General features: G+C 36.6%; 1 long non-coding RNA gene across 2 annotated transcripts; it reads left to right on the top strand.

Moving 5' to 3' along the window:
- On the top strand, positions 1 to 3,888 carry LOC115922723. Of its 2 annotated transcripts, none has more exons than XR_004063578.1 (5): positions 1 to 232; positions 1,121 to 1,268; positions 1,973 to 2,271; positions 3,157 to 3,315; positions 3,744 to 3,888. It is a non-coding gene; the product is annotated as an uncharacterized LOC115922723 (long non-coding RNA). The 2 variants fall into 2 exon arrangements; XR_004063577.1 differs by having other exon boundaries at positions 1,116 to 1,268.
- The last annotated feature ends 1,671 nt before the right edge of the window (positions 3,889 to 5,559 follow it).

Here is a 5,559-nt window from a genome sequence, read left to right as displayed (position 1 = left end):
TGTACGTCATCAGACCCCAAATTTACAGACTGCTCAGATAGGAGGTTTGTAATTTCTCAAACCTGGTTTGAGAGCTATCAACCAATCAGGATGCAGCACTGGGTGGAGATAATTTATGCTCGATTGATTTTATCCAAATAATTCACCGCCTAAACAATCTGCGATAGTATCTGGTCAGCCCGATTTTAGTGCAATTGAAATCTCTCAATCTCTCGATCCTTTCCTTAAAATCGTAAGTATAAAACCTGTACATGTAGTCGAATCCATACTCTTCACGTTACTGACATTTCAATATGTGATATGCTTTATAACTTTCCATTTTCCATGAAATGTTCGGTGTTTACATATCCGACGGCCTCTCAATTCCAGAGTTCAGGGACTGAGTCCGAGGGAGCTCGAGTCCAACGCCCAAGGCGGCGGGGGAGCTCGCACCCTCTGACCCTGGGCTGGAGTTGGGCCTAGCCGGGCCTACAGTAGGCTATATCTGAGTATGTCAGTATGACTGTCATGTTTAATTTCGTCTTGTTGTCAGCAATGCCATGACACATGCCTATTAGAATAGGCCTAGACCTACACTAGTTATTACAAATTCATGATAATGATAATAATACCAGGCTCTAGTCTAGTATAGGCCTGGCAATGATGTCCATCACATGACTTGTTTCACTGACACTGGTACCTAAATTAGTAAATAAATAGAAATTAAAATGGCATCAGCAATGCCAATGTTCCCCAAAATGAATCACACTGACAGGCATGGACCAAAAGCTTCAGTCTCTCTATATCGCCGGTTGTTCACTGAGACTACGCCTGGCTCCACTAGACCTCCGATTATAGAATGTCAACAAATGTCAGTTTTAATATTATTTTTATTAAAGAAATGACCCATATCACTCAGACGGTTATTTCTGTCTATGACTAGATCTAGATGTCTAGTATGAGTCATGACAAGCAAAGCTTAGTTTTATTAAATTTAGATCTGGTTCTGATTGTCTTAATTAACTGGCTTAGTCTCCAGAGCAAGGATCACCCACAAAGTCACAAGCACAAGTAATAACATTTCTTTAATTTAAAAACATTGTTTAAACATTTGTTTAATTTTATCTTCACTCTAGTAAAGATGGTAGAAATGCAGCTGATTCAGCATAATGAGCTGGTGTACCTGGAGGAGGAGCTGGAGCAATATATAGCAGCACAACCGGGCAGAGACCTCTGAGTCTGAGATTGGGAAAACCCGCTGGATGATGAGCCTTTTGTTTTAGATTGAGGTAGGCTACTTTGAATTCAAATTCTGTATTGGGAAAGTTGCTAAAAACATGGCCAAACTACTTGATGAATATTGTTAACATAGCTATACAAAAAAAGGGCTTCTGTTGTAAAATCCAACCCTAGACTAGTGTCGTTATTAAAATGCAGAAATATTTCAATTCATGTTGACCGCCTAAATTCACTGTTCGTTTGCCCCGCTTCGCTGGACTGCCTACGACCGTGCAAGCCCCCAATGCAATACACATGTGCATTTACATAAATTTATTCAATTTCTAAGCATTTTCTGTCATATTCGATACATTGATAGATTAGTTATGATATTTATTCTTTTACATGGTACTGTAGGTGATGGGAGCATTAATGTTCATAATTTGTGTGTGGGGCATTTCCCAATACTGTTATTTGGCTTTAATACATGAGGAAATTATTCAGATTATGTGTTGGAAACAGGTTTGTGATTTCTTGTTTTGTGTAAAACTACTTAACTACTTAAACTTATTTTTCAAAAGGTGAAGCCGTGAAGGAGATTAGAAAAGGCATAGACAATTTTGTCTTTTACGTTAAATTGATTCACACCACATCTAGAAATCACGATTTTTTTTTTTTTAAGTGACAGTGACAGTTGGGGATATAAAAATATAATAGCATAAACCAGCAAAAAAATGATTTATTTGAATGCTTGTTTTTTTAATTTTTTAAAGAGGTAATTCGATCTAAAGGCTGCACCGTGAGGAGGTGGCATGCCGTGTCACATTCATCTGTTTGCCGAATGGAGAGTAGTGAGGGATGTTTCCGAAGCTGTTGTCAGAAGAAAGGGACAAGTCATGAAGTTTCCTACAAGTTACAAGGCAAATAGTGACTACTATTCAGAAGCAGTTTTTCCAGTACTGCAGATTTCCAGGAGTTGCTGTTGATGGGACACATGTTTACATCAGGAGCCCTGGTGGGGCAAGAGCCAGGTACTACTTCAATAGGAAGAACAGGTACTCCATCGATGTTCAGGTGAGAATAAATGAATACATCATGACTGGATCCAGCACGGCTTTCCCTTTAGACCTTTTTTTTTGTACCTTGCAAAATTTTCACATTAGATATATACACTCTCCAGTCTTGTGTGTGTTGTACATCCATGCTAATTCATTGGTGACCAATGCAAGATTTCTAGTGGCCAAATGGATATTAAAGTAATATTCGCGTACAGGTACTCATTTCACTGCCTTTGTACACAGTTAAGAATATCCAATGGATAATTAAACTTAAAAATCCTAACACTCGTTAATATCTTTTTAACGAAAGGGAAATTTGAAAAATCAAAACTTGTTCCATCCTTCTATTGGCAATACGGATATGACCTCTAGATTTCTGATATTTTTTTGATGGCCATGGCAATTGGGCTACTGTTTTTGCCATTGATCAATGAAAGAAAAAACAACAAAGAGAAGCATGTAAATTGATCAATGGCAATTACCACTATATATTTTAAACTATAGAAAAACAAACAGGTTCATTTCCAATAAAAAGATGCGAGAGTGGGTACCCCCTCCCCCCCCCCCACACACACACACAAAGCATTTGTTGTTTTAGGCTCGAAATGTTTTGTTAAAAGTGAGATTATTTTTGTTTACATTGTTACAAGATAAACAATGAAAACATGAATTAAAAATGAAGAAATACTTCATCAGTCAATAAATATAGGGTAATTAGAATTTTCTTCCAATTTTTGTTGTATGAATAGATATTGAAAAGCAATTATCACATATTCAACTGCATTTGCATTAATTACCATAAATAACAAGTGAAATTTATACATTTCACGGCCTATCTGAAGTGTGAAATGAGTGAGTTTTCATAACTAATGAATGCCAACATGTTATTTCATATTGACAGGTTGTCTGTGATTATGCTGGGAAAATAACTAGTATCGTTGCAAGGTGGCCTGGACTGGTAGCAGCCACGATGCCAGGATCTTTTCTGAGTGTGCACTGAATTGACAGCTTGATGCTAGGGCATATGAATAACAGTTGATTCTTGGAGATAGACTATAGGGTAGGTACTGTAGATTATTTCTTTATATGAAAACATTTGTTTATTCTTTTTCTTAATCAATCTTCTTTCCTTTTTTGTATTTGGCCAACATGTGACATGTTAGGAATGTTCATTTGGTAATATAGTAACAACTCGCATTAAGTAATTAATTCAAACGAGCTCATGTGCTTTTAAATTTCAGTTCACAAATCACAATTAATGTTTTTGATATCTGGATGCAACTTGATTAGTTTGTTGTCAAGTGGAACCTCATAGTTTTTGTATTAGTGACACAGGATTGAATAATTCCTGATTATGTGTACAATACATTGTATCCTTTCTATAGTATTACCCCCCCCCCCCCACCCCCCTCCAAGAAAAAAAATGAACAAGTCGAAATTAAGAATATTGTTTATGATATTGTTTATTTTGTTCATTCAATTTTGCAGGTATCCATGCCTTCTCTGCCTCATCAGAAGCCATTTCTTCATTCAGAGGGTCGACCACAGATGTGCTTTAAAGGCCATCTGTACTAGTTCAGCCAAAGAGGATTAGACAACCCAGCAAGGTCACTGATGGGAGGCTATCTCATCAATTCAGTTCTCAATTAACATAAGAAAAAGAGGATCATGGGGGATTAACAGGCACAGATTGGGGAAGTTTTCTATATAGAGGGAGCAAGTAGCTAGAAGTAGTACAGTGGGGCTTTAACACTTCACACACAAAAAAGGGAGATGTGTGATTGAGCGCATATTTATTAAATGCAAGGATGAGGACGTTCCATGCCTCATCAATACTAAGAGTATTTCAAAATATGGCCCCTCCCTGGTGTTCCCACAATACTTCGTAGTTATGCAGCATTACATCAAGAACCTGGGTGTTGAATATTTTTGATGTTATGTTTAGTTGATAAGTATTTGTTGTCACTCTGACGGTATTTGTAATTAGGTGTTCTCTATAGATTAAATGCACCCGATTTAACTATAATTAGCATTGTACTGCTGAGTTGAGGGGTGGGTCAATATAAATTATTTGGTTCGCAGCTAGGGGAGAGTATTCGAACAAATATTATTTACTGTACTAAGCGAAGTCAGAATTAAAGAACTTTTATGTGCAAATTTGAATTTTCGATACCTATTTTGTTGTATTTCTGATTTTCTTTCTGCTAATAGCGCTACAGTGAGACTTTTAATTGGCCTTCCAGAGCCTCTCTTAACCTCTAGTGGGCTATATTTCATATAAGCATGCTACAAAATTTACAAATGTGAACTGCATTGTTTGAACAAACGGTAGATTACTATTGTGTTGTATGCTCAATTATTTATGTAAAACATGAAAATACAAATACAATATTCTTGCTTTCATATATTTACAAAGATAACTGAAATAGATATGTGTCAGATTATCTCTCTCTCTCTTTCTCCTTTTTTTGGGGGGGGGGGGGGTGCAGATGTGTGTCTTTGCAGTTTGCATGGTTTTGCATTATGTGTTTCATTGCAAAAAAGAAGAAGAAGAGAGAGAGAGAGAAAGTTGAATAGAGAGAGAGAGAGGGGACAAAGAAAAAGAATTAATAGAGAGAGAAAAGGAGAGAGAGAGAGAGAACAAAAATGGGTATAGAAAGAGAGGAGGGACGGGGACAGAGAAAGAGACAGGGAGGGAGAGAGAGACAAATGAATAGAGAGAGAGGGGAGAAAGAAAAAGAATTAATAGAGAAAGGGAGGGAGAGAGAACAAAAATGGGTAGAAAGAGAGAGGGACGGGGACAGAGAAAGAGACAGGGAGGGAGAGAGAAAGAAAAGATGGCCATAGAGGAATTTTTAAAAATTAATATTATATGGAAACAAATCATTTACCAGTTACAATTTTGATGTCAAAAAAATAGCCAGTTGGGGAAACAAACGGGGAACTAGTTAAAATAATAATTGATTGACCATTCTAACAAAATAACTATATAGATCTATAGTAATTAACAATTGCAATCAAATGAATTAATATATTAATCACAATAAAAACTTAATTCATATTAAATCATTATTATTATTATTATTATTATTATTAGGTGATTTTATTGATAAGAATTTGTAACCCCCAAAACAATAAGACTCTTACAGTTAATTTAAAAGAGCCCTTGACAACCTTAGATGTATTTATCTAACGAAGGTTTTCAGGTGCCGATGTCAATTTGTTCTGGGTCAGATTGAGTGCTTCACCAGCACCACACTAATGTGAGTACGTGGGGCACTTTCTGCATCGGCGCGCCAGTTTG

This window comes from Strongylocentrotus purpuratus, unplaced genomic scaffold (genome assembly GCF_000002235.5).
Source record: "Strongylocentrotus purpuratus isolate Spur 01 unplaced genomic scaffold, Spur_5.0 spur5_scaffold_12, whole genome shotgun sequence".
NCBI classification, from domain to species: Eukaryota; Metazoa; Echinodermata; class Echinoidea; order Camarodonta; family Strongylocentrotidae; genus Strongylocentrotus; species Strongylocentrotus purpuratus.
Note: the sequence above shows the minus strand (reverse complement) of the source record. Positions and strands in the feature narration are given on the sequence as shown.